This window comes from Sturnira hondurensis, unplaced genomic scaffold, assembly GCF_014824575.4.
Source record: "Sturnira hondurensis isolate 20B ecotype Veracruz unplaced genomic scaffold, ASM1482457v3 Scaffold0009456, whole genome shotgun sequence".
Lineage (NCBI taxonomy): Eukaryota > Metazoa > Chordata > Mammalia > Chiroptera > Phyllostomidae > Sturnira > Sturnira hondurensis.
Window position 1 is genome coordinate 202,947 of NW_028082087.1, and position 16,973 is coordinate 219,919.

Consider the following 16,973-nt stretch of genomic DNA (forward strand, 5'->3'; position numbering starts at 1 on the left):
TAGCAGCACAATTCATGATAGCAAAGAGTTGGAAGCAACCTAGATGCCCATCGGTCAATGACTGGATCAAAAAACTATGGTATATTTACACAATGGAATTCTATGCTGCAGAAAGGAAGAAGGAGCTCCTACCCTTTGCAACATCATGGATGGAACTGGAAAGCATTATGCTGAGTGAAATAAGCCAGGCGGTGAAAGACAAATACCATATGATATCACCGTTAACACGGATCTAAACAAAACAAACAAGCAAGCAAAAAATGACCAATGACACTCAAATACGGAACAGGCTGACAGGGTCCAGAGTGGAGAGTGGAGAGAATCATAGGGGAAAAGGGGAAGGACTCACATGAACAAGTATAAAGGACACATGGACAATAACTAAGGGTGGGGGGGCGGAAATGGGAGGGAGGCGGGGAGCATGGGGCGGGGGGGCGGTCAGGGTTGGGAATATAAGACAGAAAGCTGTACTTGAACAAGAATTAAATAAAAAAATTATTTTTAAAAAAGAGTAAATGGGAAAGGAAGGTGTAAACAAGTTAATTCATCAATGAATATACACTTTAGAACAGCCTATGTTTATCTCTGTTGAGCCTATTAGCCTCTTTATATTAATTGACCCATAGAAAAATTGGTACCATCTTTGACAATACTTAATGGAAAACTTCTATTGGATTGATGACTTGATGGCATTATGGGTTCACCCCTTTGACAAAGAAAATAATGAGGGACTTAGCAGTTGGAGCCAAACAATCCCAAAGTTGGAAGGGTCTTTAGGAAATGCCAGGGTCAGGCATGAAAACTTTTTGCATCTTTAGTGTTTCAACAAGAAGTTTCAAAAAAGAGGGAAAGCAGATCTGTGGAAGAATAAGGAGGAAGAGAAGAGGAAGGAGGGGAGTGGAGAACAGGCTAGGGGAGGAACAGGCAGAGGAAGGGGGGAATAGGGAGGAGGAAGAGAGGGGAGGGAAGGAGGATATAGGAGGGGAATCGACTAGTTCTGGAAGTTATTTGGGAGAGAAAAAGTTTTTATTTGAATAAAGGGCTTTGGGGGAACCCCTGAGTCATGTCATTTAGTCACATTGATTACAGATGGGGAGAGTCTTTTTGCTGACACAATCCCTAGGAAATTTGGGGAGGACTTCGGCAACAGCCTCTGAGATAACACCTGCTGATCTTCTATCTTTCTTCTTCTGTTTTTGGAATTAGAAGACTTGGGGATCAGGAATCAAATGCAAATGATTCCGTGACCTTACTTAGATCAGAAAATGGGTTAATACCTCATTAATCCGTGGATACCTCCAATTTTCCTTAATACACTAATGAGGTGCATTAGAAAATGACAAATTTGTGGCCATAATTTTATAACATTAAAGTCATAATCAGCACCATCAGCTTATATATCCTATTACTGAGGAAGAGCTGGGGAAAGTTATGAAGGCCAGAGAGAAGACAGCACTTAATCAAAATAATGCTTCAAAAAATGAAGTCCTATCTTCAAGGAGCTCTCCTTACATGCTAAAATTTTTCTTTTTGTTGAATATGCACTTGTTCATTGTGGTGGTTGAGTGTTACCTGTTAGGATGAACATGGAAATAAGCCATCTTTGGAGGATATTAGAGAAAAACAAGAGGATTTAGCAAGGTCAGGTTGGAAGGGGTTGCTGGAAATAATGCCATTCATCTCCCTTGTGGAAGCAGAGAGAGGCTCCCTCATGTGCTCAGATGCCAGCCTTCAGCTCCTGCTGCATCCTTGGGGATAAGTTGTACTCTGGGAGCATTTGTCTCCTCCAAATAACATAGAAAGAATCAAATTGTGAAACAACTTCAGTTTTAAGGGTTAGTTATTCCCAAATGTGTCCATAATCTATCGATACCTTTTTGCACAGAGAAATTCTCAAGAAAGGAACTTCAGAGGAGAATGTACAAACTGACCAATCAAGCAGAGGGGAAAATCTTGTCAGAGAAAAGACAGAAAAAAGACTACTGCTAAACTATCAGTCCAGCACTGATACTTAAAGGAACTGACCTTTGGGCCACACCACAACTTTCCAAATTGATACTTTTTACCCACCTCAATCTTTGCCCTAATGGCAGCCTCTGGCAATACACATCTGGAGTTGCCTCTTCTTCCATCTGTCCATGTATGTTTCTGGTGGTGGATGCTATTTTATTATATGTTCTGTGGTCTGAGCAAAGTTCTCCTTTCAGTAGAAGAAGGCCATAGCTAATGTGTGCTGCATGTCCAGCCCTACAGCCAAACTGGGCAATGTTTCAAGAAAGGCCAGCAGCCTTTGATAGAGTCAAGGCAAGGAAGGCTCACATGGTTCTCAGGAGTCAAGGAAAGTGCTAGAAGGAGAGAAAGGCATACACAGGCTAAAGGGAATGTGTGGATGGGCAGCCGGGAGAAATAATTGAAAAGTTGACAAATACAGTGATTTCAAGAAAATGTTCTAATTAGAAAACAATATCATTGGGCATGTCTGTTCTTTAGAACTAAAATAGGAAATAAAGTTAGTGAAATTCAGAACTTATTTTGGGGATTTTGAAGTTTCTCTGAGCATTCTAGAATTTAGTCAGGAAGCAGGTCAGAGAGACCAACCAATCACCAATATTCCCCTTCCTACTGGCTTAATCCTGGTGGATTCCTGAGGAATCTGAGGAGAGTTGGTGGGGTGGGGGACTAGAAAGTTTGCTTGTTTAAAAAGCCAATTAGATTAGGCCATTACAAGAGAGAAACTTCTCAGTGCACTTGGCCTCCCACAGAGATTCTCTGACTGTTGTCACAATTGTTTGTTAAAGCCTTTCCATCCCTGCTGCAAGAGCTCATGCAGGTCTTCCCCCTGGTGGAAAATAGACAGGTTCCAAAGACTGTTCCTCAGGGGCTTCAAGAGTCTCTAGGATCCCGTGGTAATACTAAGAGCAACATACCCAATTATCTATCTGCTAAACTCCAGGGCAAGTCAGGAACCATTTGGTTGGGATCTGGGAGGATGGGGCTCTCTGAGCTTCACAACTTCCAATTGTGGAGTTCTAACCAGAGGACAATAATGAGACAATAAAATAATCAGACCCCAGGAGTCTGGATGAGAAGTCCCTTCAGGCCCTGGAGCTTTTGAAGAGAAACTCTGCAGGACAGAAAAAGTGGATTGAAGAATTCCCTCCTCAGGAAGTTTCCAGAGCTGGGATTTCAGCATTTCTCCAACTACTCCTTCACCAATGGACCTGAGGTACTACTTTTACAGATATGAGGTGTGAGGAAAGAAATGACAGCCAGAAGGCAAAGAGGCATTAGCTCAGTGGTGCACTTTGGGGCATTATGAGGAACTTTGGGGGAGATAGGGTGGAAAATGAATTGGAGCAGCAGAATGATCCAAGGTGCTGAGCTTTGTGTGGTTTACTTCCCTGCTCCCATTTATTCTGGAAGCCTGGACAACAGCTTGGTTCCTCATTCAAATGATGTTGTAATCTAAATTCTTTTTGTCCATATTTCTGTTTTTATCTCCAAGAACTTAATCCACTTTTCCTTTTGCAAAAATTCTGAAAGCATAAGACTGTCCCAGGAGGCCAGAAAGGTCCACAGAGCTTTATGTTTCTGCCATTACATTTGGGGCATATTTCAACTAACAGCTGAGCTGTAAGTCTTGGATTTCAAGAACTAGGCACTCAATGATACTTCCCTATTTTAGGGAGCATATTAGTTCAGCAATATGGGACCTCTGGGATTCTGAGGGATGAACATACAGAATCTTTCAATCCAGAGTTGTATCCTCTCTGCACAACTTCAGGGAGCTAAGTCTGTGAGCTTTTTAAATAAAAGCAGTTAATACTTGGTGTTTTCTCTGGTCCTGGCCCTAGTCTCAGTCCCATGCCTGTGTCATCTCACTCAGTCCTCACAATAACCTGTGAAAAAGGGACTCACAATCATTATGCCCATTTTACTGATAGGAGATAAAGTCAGCTGCCCAAAGTCACAGAACTAGTGATTGCAGGAACCAGGGCTCAGATCCAGACTTTTTGCTTCTTCCTGCTGCCATCCTGTTTCACTATCATGTCTTCCACCATTTTTCATCATGAAATCATCCCTGAGCTCTTGTTTTTGTGTTTTTATTAATGTTCTGAGATCCCTTTAACCTGTTTAAATATTTCTCAAAACCCACCTTTGGGGTTTAATCATAACAATTCACATTATGAATGCTCACTTCTATGAGATAACATTCATTATGCCATATACACACCAGGAAACTGAGGCCTAGAGCAGATAAGTCACTTACCCAAGATCCCCAAGTTTGTAAGTGGCAGATTTGGCTCTATGACCTTACACCAACTCTCTCCTGTGATTGTTTCTACGAACTTTAAAAAGAATGTCCTGTTTCCCATTCTACAGTATGCAAAAGCTCTGGGAGATAAAACTCAAGTTATGCTCTCAGGTTATTAGACCAAATAACATTATTGGGAGTGAAGTGTTGTAAATTACAGGGTGAGTTATTAAATCAGAAGTCTCCTACTATGGAGAATGTGAACTGCACCCCCCCCCACCAGTGAGTAGGCAGAGATCTTAAGTAAAAAAGAAGCATCCTAATGAGGCTGTACTTTCACAGGGACCATAAAATCCTGTGATTCTGTGTCTAAAATATGATTTAGAAGCCTGCAATGGTAACTCTCATTTGTCTAGTGACTAAGAGTTTATCAAGTTCCTCCAATAGGTGTTCAGAATAATAGGGAATGTGAAATCGACAAAGGACTGTTCCTTTCTTCTGCAAATCTCATCTGGAGAGGCTAATGTGATGTTATGTGCCTCAAATCTATCTATCAAAGCACACGAAAAACTACTCTTAGCTATTGGGAAGATAAAAAAGGTAGGGCAATGTGGATTAAGAAGAGGATTTGACTTGTCAAGAGTTATGTACCTTGCATATTGGGGATAAGGGAAAAGGCAGAGATAGAAGAGAGCAGAAGGAAAGACACAGGACATGCATGAAGTATACATCCAGGTCTAGGCTCCCCCGTGTTGAGGGGCAGTAAAATAATAACACTAATGCTGCCTACACAGTTTTCAAAGTGCTTTATATATGTTATTACATTTGTTCCTTTCAGAGGCATCTTCAGATAAGAGATTGAGGTATACTGTTTTCCTCATTATACAGATAAGCTTCCCCACAGAAGCTAAGTGATGTGTCAGCCAAGGACATGTGTATGTACAAAATGACAGAACAGGACCCAGATCTCTGTGCTCTTCCTGCCATCTGTCACCTCATTGCATGGCTCCACTAGTTGGTGCTCAATCTAAAAAAATGAGACAACAGGCACAACTGGCACAAATGCTGGAAAGTCATATTTCTGCTTGAAAGATTTGCATTTGGTCTGATTGGAAGATATAGGTTTATGAAACAAAAATGATGTTTTAATTGATGCAATCTCACAATAGTGTACAACTCAGGAGATGATAACAGTATGTAGGCATCAGTTAATGAAGACTGAGGTTAAGATGGTGACTTTGTATGTGGATACTAAGGATAGAATTCAAGGCACATTATAGAAAAACAATGAAGATAACTCTGTCAATTGATTGAATATGAGATATAAAAGAAAGAGAAAAATTGAATAAGATATCACCAAAATGGTCACCAGGTATATTCGTCTGCTCTGGCTACCATAACAAAGTATTAAGTTGGCCAAAAAGTTCATTTGGTTTTTTTCCATATGATGGTTCTAGTAGTGCTTAGTTGTCTTTTAACTTCATTTGAAACAATTTTGTTAGATTTTATTGTGACGGCTGCCATATCAGAGACCACTTAAAAAAAAATAAACAACTTACCAAACTTAGTGAAGATTTGTGCAGTGTATGTGTTACAGAAAACAACTTAGATGCTTTCAGGTATACAGAGTGGAACTTTATTTACACATGTGGACACAGAGGAGGAAGTCTCCAAATTCTGAGTCCCGAGCTCAGACAGGGGCTTGTTTACATAGTGTGGCATGGGGAAGCAAATTTACTAAGCCTACGTGGCAGAAGCAGGTTTACAGAAGCAAGAAAGCAGGGCTGCTGATAGGGTCATACAATGTTCTTTTGTTCTTACTTCTTAGTTACTTAGTTGCTCACCCTTCCTTATCTTAGTGGCTTAGCAAATGGACCGTGTCCTTCTGACTTGTCTGGGCTTGTCTAAGCAGGTCTCCTGCTACATCTCCCCCTTTTTCATGCTTGACAGTACCGTTAACTGGTCTAGCATCACTACAAGGCTGGCCTATATATCTTGGGGTATCTTCTGATAATGATGCTGCTGGAGGGACAGGATCTTGGTGGTTATTCTGCAAGTTGCTGTAGCTTCTATATTCTGGACTATAGTTCGTAGTATACAGAGGCCAAAGCTTAAGCCTAAGAAAAGTATGATTAGTGGCCCAAGGAAGGGTAGTATCTACTGGAGCCAGGCCTGGGGATTTAGTTCCTAGTTTCTCTAATTCTAACTCTGTTTCTTTGGTGTGGCGGTTTATATTCTCTCTGATTTCTTTAACTTTCTTTGCTATGATCTCTGACTGATTTACATAGTAACAACATTTCTCTCCTAGGAACTTACAAGTCCCCCCTTTCACTGGATTCAGAGCATTAATGAGGTTTGTTTTCTCATCATTTTTCTTCTCCTGTGATTTACCACTAAGGAGAGGTTCTAAGATTCCTTTCTCCTTCTGGAATCATATAAAGGACAATGGATGAAGGTCTCATTTTCTTGTGACTACTTCCAGCTGGAAATGGACGTCGTCCTACCTACCCTTGGGTCAGGGGTACCCTGAAAGAGGAGGGGGGTGCAGCACTGAGGGAGACCTTCCTGCAAGGGGAAGGACCTTACAGGGTCCTGGTCAGTTGGCTGTTACCAGGAAGTCACAGGCTTGGTGTCCAAAGGCTGGCATTACTGGACCATTGGCCTTCTGGTCAGGTCATATTCTGGAGGTGACAGATTAGGCAAGAAATTGGAAACACAATTAAATTATAACTATTAAATGACAAAGGCAGGGACTTCAGTAAAGAATGGCTTATCTGGAGGAAGGTGTACAAGGCATGCTACATCTATCCAAGACTCTTGTGGCCCACTATACTCAGGCTGACGGGAATACATTAGGATTTCCCTCCTTTCAGATTTCTGAGCCCTTCCTGTCCAAACTATCAAGACAGAAAAGGGAAAATCAGTTCTGAAGTGAAGCCCACAGACTACCCCAACCCTTTATCAACCTAACTACTTAGTTCAATCAAACCGTTGAGTCTCAGGGTGGGGGGTGATGACGAGATGGACTCCTTAAGTGAGGCCTATATTGTAACTAATCATCCATAGGCATAGGCAGGACATAAGCATACATCCTATGAAAACAGAAGAACACACAGGTTAATTCACACAATAATCCCCAAACCAGTCTCTGTGCCTGTGAGACTGTCTTTTGGGAAGACAATCCATTGCAAGAGCCTTCCTGCAATGACATTTAACAGGGGCAGTTTGACAGGTCCTTTGCACCTGTAAATTGTATATCTTCGGTGACATCAAAAACCTGGTTACAACTCTGAAATGAAAACAAACTTTCAAGACAGTTAGCTGCGCCATTCTGATGTCCAATACTGAGCATAGTGATTTTCCTTGAACCACAGTTTTTCTCCTAAAGATCACCCTTACAGTTATTACAGGGACTACTTTGGGTCCCACTTTTGCTTTTGACTGTTCATCTGCATAAACACACTAAGAGCAGCCTGGATCACTTATGATCCTTAAGTCTGCTTCGCTGGAACTCACACAGGGAACCCTTGGATTGACTTGTCAGTCCGCCCCTTGGGGCACAGAAGCAGAGCCACACACCTGCCATCTGGCTTCGCCTGTACCAGTCATTTTACTCAAATCCTTGAGCCTCCATTGTGCCTACAGGTTCCTTTCTAGCCATCTTTCAGGAAAGCAACCTTTGTTCCTTCCCTGGAAAGGCTGGCTCAAACCGCACAACTAACCAAAGTACCAGGCTTTTCTCGTGGGCTTTCACTAGCTTCACAGGTCAATCCCAGTTCCTCTGAGCTTTCTGGTAATGACCAGAACCCATACATGCCTCCTTCAGGCATGACATTCCAGTCAAAGTCCTGGTTAACAAAACCACTATTAATGACTGGTCTTATTGGTTTTATGCAAAGAAACATTCTGTCATCATTTATTCCTTCAGAATGCCAAATTCTGGAGGGATCAGGTAGGGAGAAAAACACAAAGCTTGAAGGAAAATCTTTTTCCTACTAATACCCATCAAGATGCATCTCCATGCCTTATACCTTCTATTACTAACACCACATAATTTCTTCCCAAAACTTTCACATTTCCATTTATTTTTATAGCTTCCCACAGACTTTCTGCAATATTCACAAACCTTGCTATCCATATTTATCCATAATTCACTTTTAATCCCTGTTCCTTTCCCACACTGGGAAGGACTGCACTTGAACTCAGTACCTGGCAGCTAAAAGTCCCTAGCACTATAGGCATCTTCTACTAAAAGTTCCTAGATTCACAGGGACATTTTTGCACCTTTCTGAAGCTTAGACCTTGCAAATACCCTATATATCAGATGGTCAGCCTTGGACCTCAGTTCATGACCTTCAAGACCAGAGCCATTCCTATTAGAACCAGTTACACAGAGAACCTGACTGCTGCAGTGTCCACACAGCAGCAGCATACAGCTCATAATCTGAAGAGAAGCCTTATCCAGTTCCAAGATGGCTGCACCAATGCACGTGGAGTTGTCCAAGATGGCGACGCCCATGAATGCCCTGTCCCCCATGGTGGAGTACTCACGTGGCTCATCCATTTTACCCAAAATGGCAGCACCCTGACTCTGGTTCCGCCCACCTGCATTGGCAGCCCCGAAGCTCTGGCTCCAGTCTCCAGAGCTAAGGAGGCCCAAGAGGTCCCCAAGGCCCCTGGTGCAGCAGGTGAGCAGAGCCCACTCTCAGAGGCTGCAAATCTGTGGTGGAGACTTCTCCCAATTGCAGGGAGAAGCTGTAGTGGTCTTATTGGTCATAATGGACTTCTCACCTCCCCAGAAGGCAGCATCACCACCAGAGTTCCCACTCTCTGGGGTCCCCCTTTATTTATTCTGAGGATGGGAGGAGGTCTCCCAAAGACTAACTCATATAGCCTGAAGGGTTAGGGCCATTCCTAACCCTAAGTAGTGCCAGCAGCAGCAAATCAGTCCAAGGTAGTCCAGTCTCCTGGTGGAACTTAGCTAGAGTTTCCTTGAGAGTCTGGTTCATGCACTCTACTTTTCCCAAGCTCTGGGGTCAGTATGCAGTGTGCAATTTCCATGTGATATGGAGGAGCCTTGTTATCTCCTGTATTGTTTGAGATGAAAGCCAGACCATTGTCACTCCAAATAGTCAGGGGCAATCCATAACTTGGGTTGATTTCCCTCATCAGGGCCTGGGTGACTTCTCGGCTTTTCTCAGTCCTGGTGGGGAAGGCTTCTACCCACCCAGAAAAGGTGCAGACAAAAACTAAGAGGTACTTGTACCACTGACTCGGTCTGACTTCAGTTAAGTCCACTTGCAAGTCCTCAAACGACTGCCTCCCTGAGTGCTGTATTCCTGGCTTTATCCCTGGGTGCCCTGCCGCATTGTTCTGGGCACATGTAACACACTACATCGCTGCAGAGGCACAGAGCGCAGCCACATTAGGGAAGTAAAGGTTCCCTTTTAACAGGTTTTCTAGGGACGTCTTGCCCATGTGAATGAGGCTGTGCCACTGCCTCACCAGATTGCTGGCTTGCCCCTGGGGGACATATATTTTCTCATCTGGCAACTTCCAATTCTCCTCAGCAGGTTCCTGTCCTCCAGCTTGTTGTGCCCACTCTGTATTGATTTGTGCCCCTTCTTTAATGACACCCAGTACCCTGTCTTGGTTAGCAGTTCGAACAGCTGGCAAGGGCCCTCCCAGCATCGGTCTCTTGTTGGTGCTGCTCAAAGGAAGTCATCTACACACTGCAGTAACACTGGGTCCATCTCCTTCTCAGTGAATGATTTTAGATCTCTGGCCAGGGCCTCTCTGAGGGGAGTGGGAGAGTTTCTAAAGCCCCGTGGCAGTCTGGTCTGGGTCTAAGCCAGCTAGGCTGAGGACTGTAGGTGCCTGTAACCCTGGTCTTTGTCACCTGCCATTGGGCTTTTTCTTTTTCCTTGTTTACTTCCCTACAGAGTATGAAGTTTCAACCTTTTCTGGAATCCTCAATCCCCTTTGCAGAGCAAATACAGAGCAAAATCCAAAACATAGAGTTCCAAAACAACACACAGGTAGAGGCATTCTCTTGCACCAATGAGTCCACTGGTGCCTTGCAAAGATATGCTCCTTCAGGCCCGGTCTCATGGCAGAGACATGCTGCTTTGCCTCAGGCTGAGGCACTCATCAGCCCCAATTGACCCTTCCTGGGTCCCAGGTGGCAAAGGCATTCTCCCCAACTGGCTACAGGTGTAAGACATTTTCTAGGTCTTACAATACAGGTTTCTGATCAGAAACAGAACCACATGTGAGAAATGTGCTCTTTTCCCATGAAATCAGAAAACAAGTAGTTGAGGTTTCCTTTACTCCAGGTTTAAAACTTTCACATCCTTTATACAGTCACTCACACACAAACACACAGACAAACATCCAAGAGTTTATACAGTCCCGCCTGAGTAGGACTGCCCAGGTGGGGGTGCGTTTCCTCTTCTAGATGGCCTATTGGCCTCCAGAGGACTTCCGGCTAATTGCCTGCCTGAGAGGTGATCAGTCTCTCCTTCCACCACAAGGGGTGGGCCTGGTCTCCGGCTCTGGTCACCGGGGCACTTACCAATTGGTGCCTTTCCAGGTCTGGATAGTTCCGGTTCACACCCCACCTGCCCAGGTCGAAGAGCAGTCGGGAGGATGACTTCCATGGAGCCCAGAGTATCTGGGACCCGAAATCACCAGGGCTCACGCTTCCCTTTGGCTGCAGCTCTCCCTCTCAGTCACTCCCCCGCCGCCTTCACCAGAGGCAAAGAAAAGGCCTGCCTGCGTGAGTTGTTCCCAGTCAGGGAACCAAAATGTTATAGAAAACAACTCAGCCGCTTTCAGGTGTATGGAGTAGAACTTTATTTATGCTTGTGGATCCAGAGGAGGCAGTCTCCAAATTCTGGGCCCCGAGCTTGGGCAGGGGCTTGTTTATATAGTGTGGCATGGGGAAGCAAATTTACTAAGCCTACGTGGCAGAAGCAGGTTTACAGAAGCAAGAAAGCAGAGCTGCTGAGAAAGCAGGGCTGCCGATAGGGTCATACAATGTTCTTTTGTTCTTACTTCTTAGTTACTTAGTTGCTCACCCTTCCTTATCTTAGTGGCTCAGCAAAGGGACTGTCCTTCTGACTTGTCTGGGCTTGTCTAAGCAGGTTTCCTGCTACACAATGACTCTGGTTATATTTTGTTTGCTTTTTTCTTTTGTTTGATTAGGTTCCAGCTGAAGGTGAGATCATTTGGTATTTGTCTTTCACCACCTGGCTTATTTCACTTAGCATAATGCTATCCAGTTCTATCCATGCTGTTGTAAAGGGTAAGAGCTTCTTCTTTCTCTCTGCTGTGTAGATTTCCATTGTGTAAATGTACCATATTATTTTTGATCCATTCATTTACTGATGGGCACTTAGGTTGCTTCTAGCACTTGGCTGTAGAAAATTGTGCTGCTATGAGCATTGGGGTGTATAGGTTCTTTTGGATGGGTGTTTCAGTTCTCTAGGGTATAATCAGAGCAGTGGAATTGCTGGGACAAAAGGTAGTTCCATTTTTAGTTTTCTGAGGAGATGCCATACTGTTTTCCACAGTGGCTGCATCAGTCTGCATTCCCACCAACAGTGCACTAGGGTTCCCTTTTCCGAACAACCTCTCCAACACTTCTTTGTTGATTTGTTTATGTTGGCCATTCTGACCTGTGTGAGGTGGTACTCATTTTGGTTTTAATTTACATCTTTCTGAGGGTTAGTGATGCTCAGCATCTTTTCATATATCTCTGGGCCCTCTCTATGTCCTACTTGGAGAAGTGTATGTTCAAGTATTTTCCCCATTTTTTAATTGGGATTTTGACCTCCTGGAGTTGAGTCCTGTGAGTTCTTTATATATTTTGGAGATCAAGCCCTTGGCCGAGGTGTCATTGGCAAATATGTTTTCCCATATAGTTGGTTCTCTTTTCATTTTGATGTCATTTTCTTTAGCCACACAGAAGATTTTAATTAGATGAGGTCCCATGTGTTTATTATTTTCTTTATGTCCCTTGCTTCAGGGGACATATCAATAAAGATATTGCTGCATGGAATGTCTGAGATTTTCCAGCCAATGTTCTCCTCTAGGACTTTTGGTGTTGTGACTTATATTTAGGTCTTTTATCCACCTTGAATTTATTTTTGTGTATAGTGTAAGTTGGTGATTGAGTTTCATTTTTCTGGCATGTAGCTGTCCAGATCTCCCAACACCATTTGTTGAAGAGGCTATTTTTATTCCATTTTATGTTTCTGCCCCCTTTGTCAAGTATTAATTGACCATAGAGATTTGTGCTTATTTCTGGGCTCTCTGTTTTGTTCCATTGGTCTATATGCCCGTTTTTATGCCAGTACCATGCTGTTTTGATTACAGTGTCCTTGTAATATAGTTAGGTATCAGGTATTGTGATCCCTCCTCCTTTGCTCTTCTTCCTCAAAATTGCTGCTGCTATTCAGGGTTGTGTACAACCATAAGTTCCATATAAATTTTTGAAATGTTTGTTCTATATCTGAGAAACTTCCATGGGTACTTTAATAAGGATTGCATTGAATATGTAAATTACTTTAGATAGTATGGGCATTTTGATTATGTTAATTCTTCCAATCCATGAGCATGGTACATACTTCCATTTATTTGTGTCTTCCTTGATTTTTTTCTTCAGTGTTGTATAGTTTTCTGAGTACAGGTCTTTTACCTCCTTGGTTAGATTTATTCCTACATATTTCATTTTTCTTGTTGCTATATTAAATGGAATTCTTCCCTGATTTCTCTTTCCAAAGATTCATTGTTGGTGTACAAAAATGCCTTTGATTTCTGAAATGACTTTGTATATAGCTGTTTTGACAAATTAATTTATTAGGTTGAGTAGCTTTCTGGTGGAGTATATAAGATTTTTTATGTACACTCTCTTCTCATCTGCAAACAGTGGCAATTTTGTTTGGATGTCTCCTTTCCAATTTGGGTGCCTTTTATTTCCTTTCCTTGTCTGATTGCTTTCACTAGGATGTCTAGTACTATGTTGAATAGCAGTGGAGAAAGTGGGCATCCTTGTCTTGTTCCTGATCTTAGTGGGAAAGCTCTAAGTTTTTGTCCATTGAGTATGATGTAGTCTGTAGGTCTCTCATATATGGCCTTTATTATGTTGAGGAATGCTCCCTCTATTCCCACTTTGCTGAGTGTTTTCATCATAAATGGGTGCTGTACCTTACCAAATGCTTTTTCCACATCTATTTCTATGATCATGGGGCTTTTGTCTTTTGTTTTGTTTATGCAGGGTATTATGTTTATTTATTTGCAAGTATTGTACCGTCCTTGCATCCCTGTGATGAATTCCACTTGGTCATACTGTATGATCTTTGTAATGCACTGCTGGATGTGGTTTGCCAATATTTTGTTGAGGATTTTAACTTCTATGTTCATCAGCAACATTGGCCTGAAGTTTTCTTTCTTTATTATGTCATTATTTGGTTTTGGGATTAGGATGATGTTGGCTTCATAAGAAAGTTTGGGGGTCTTCCATCTTCTTCAATTTTTTTGAAAGAATCTGTGGAGAATGGGGGTAAGCTCTTCCTTAAATACTTTGTAGAATTCTTCTGTGAAACCATCTGGTTTGGGGCTTTTGTGTGTTGGGAGCTTTTTAATTACTGTTTCAATTTCATCAAGTGTTATTGTCTGTTAATGCATTCTGCTTCTTCTTGGTTCAGTTTTAGAAGATTATATTTTTCAAGAAATTTGTTTATTTCACCTAGGTTTTCAATTTTTTTGGCATATAGTTCTTCATAGTCATTTCTTACAATCTTTTGTATTTCTGTGGTATGAGTTTCTTTCATTTGAAAGTTTCATTTCTGTTTCTGATTTGGGTCCTCTCTCTGTTTTTCTTGATAAGTGTACTTAAAAGCTTGTTGATTTTGTTTATCTTTTCAAAAAACTAGCTCCTAGATTCATTGACCCTTAGAATTGTGCTTTTATTCTCTATGTCATTTAATACTGCTCCGATCTAGGTTATTTCCTTCCTCCTATTTGCTCTGGGTTGTCTTTGTTGTTGTTCCTTGAGTTTTGTAGGTGTAGGGTTAGGTTGTTTGTTTCAAATGTTTCTATCTTTTTTAGGTAGCCCTGTGTCACTATAAACTTGCCTTTCAGGATGCCTTCACTGTGTTCCATAAGTTTTGGGTTGTTGTGAATTCATTTTCATTTGTTTCCAAAAACATTTTGATTTCTTCCCCAATCTATTTCTTGACCTATTTCTTGTTTAATAGCATGCTATTCAATCTCCATGATCTTGAGTATTTGGGTTTGTTTGTTTTTTTTTTGAGGTTGGTTTCTAATATGAGTCCCTTATGGTCAGAGAAAATTCTTGATATGATTTCAATTTTCTGGAATGTTTTTACGTTTGGTTTGTGTCCTATTATGTGGTCTATCTTTGAAAATGTTCCAGGTGCATTTGAAAAGAATGTGCATTTTGCTTGTTTGGGATGAAAGGCTATATATATATATATATATATACACAGATAAGTCCATTTCATCTAGGACAATGTTCAATGCCACAATATCTTTGTTGATATTTTGTTTGAAAGTTCTGTCCATTTTTGATAGTGGGGTGTTAAACTCTCTTAATATAAGTGTGTTGCTCTTAATACCTTAATACCTTTCTTGAAGTCCTCCAAGATTTTCTTTATGTATTTTCATTCTCCTATGTTGGGTGCATATATATTTACATTGTTTATGCCTTCTTGATGGATTCTCCCCTTGAGTATCATGAAGTGACCTTCTGGATCACTTTTCATGGACCTTTTTTTGAAATCTATTTTTTTCCAACATGAGTGTTGCTATCCCAGCTTTTTATTTCCCATCCATTTGCTTGAAATATTTGTTTCTAGCCCTTCCCTTCCAGTCTCTGTAGGTCTTTTGTTGTAGGTGGGTTTCCTGTAGACAGCATATGTGTGGGTCATGATTTATTATCCATTCTGCTCTTTTATGTGTTTTGATTGGGGCATTTAATTTATTTACATTTGAGGTTATTATTAATAGGTACTTATTTGTTGCCTTTTTTTATACCAATGTTCCTATCTCTTTCACTGCTTTTCTTCCTGTTTTTAAAGCAGACCCTTTAACATTTCCTGTAGAGCTGATTTACAGTACATGTATTCTTTGAGGCTTCTTCTGACTGAGAAGCTCCTTATTTGGCCTTCCATTTTAATTGAGAGACTTGCTGGATAAAGTATTCTTGGTTGCAAGCCTCTGGTTTTCATTACTTGTAATATTTCTTGCCATTCTCTTCAGGCTTGGAGCATTTCCATTGAGAAGTCAGCTGCTAGTCTTATTGGGGCTCCTTTGTATGTTATCTCCTGCTTTTCCCTTGCTGCCTTCCAAATTCTCTTCCTGTCTTGTAATTTTGCCATTTTAATGATGATGTGTCTTGAAGTGGGCTTCTTTGTGTTCCTCTTCATTGGGACTCTGTGTTTCCTGGATTTGTGTGACTTTTTCTCTGTCCAAATTAAGGAGGTTTTCCATTATAATTTTTTCAAACAGGTTCTCTATCCCTTGCTCTTCTTCTTCTCCTTCTGGTTTCCCTATTATACAGATATTATGATGTTTCATGTTGTCCTGCATCTTCCTTAACCCCTTTTCATTCTTTCTGAGCCTCTTTTTGTTGTTGTTGTTGCTTATTCTGGGAGTTTCCTTCTATGTTGTCCTCCAGCTTGCTGATCTGATCCTCTGCTTCCTCTAGCCTGCTTTTGGTTTCTTCTACTGTGTTCTTCAGTTCAGAAATTGTATTCATTTCCTCTTGACCCTTGTTGATAGTTTCTATTTCCTTTTTCATGTTGGTATAATTTGCAGTGAGTTCATTGTAGTTTCACTGTAGTTTTTGATAATTCTCTGTGAGCTCATTGAGCTTCCCGATAAGCATTGCTTTGAACTCAATATCTGATAGTTAACTTCCCTCTATTTCATTTAGAATTTTTTCTGAGACTTCCTCTTTTCCTTTCATTTGGGGATTTTTTTTTTTAAGCCAGAGCTTTTTTTTTTTAAATTAATTAATTTATTTATTTTAGAGGGGAAGGAGAGAGGGAGAGAAACATCAATGTATGGTTGCCTTTTGTGCGTCTCCTGCTGGTAGTTAGCCTGCAAGGAACCGGCCTGCAACCCAGGCATGTGCCCTGACTGGAAATCGAACCTCGATCCTCTGGTTCGCAGGCCCGCGCTCAATCCACTGAGCTATGCCAGCCAGGGCTGGGGATTTTTTTTTGTCTTCCCATTGTTTGTGAGACTCTTCTTGTTAGCCTCTGCCTCTTAAATTGATCTGTTTTTATTCCCTCAGTCTATGGTGTGTACTTCTATGGTAGAATAGCTGTGAGATTCAGTGGTGCTGTCTCCTTGGTCTTGGGCTATTCTTTATGTTGGCTCTCTGTATGTCTTTGGGTTTTGATTGTTGTTGGGTCTTTTTTTGATGGGTCCTTCCCTCTAGCTGGTTAACTGGGGGTCACTCTGTTTACTACAAATTGTATTTTGTTGTGTAGGTGTGAGCAGGTTGTGTTGAAGCTGCTTCTTCTGTGTGTACAAGGTTTTGAGCATTCTCTCTTGCTCTTGTTTAGTTTTTGGTTCTGGGTAATTTCTCCACTATTTAGTTGTATTTCCTGATATGTCCTAGGTTGAGTTAGTGGTACCTCCACTCCCTTCTTCACTTTCTTCTGTTTTTATCTTTCGGTGGTTC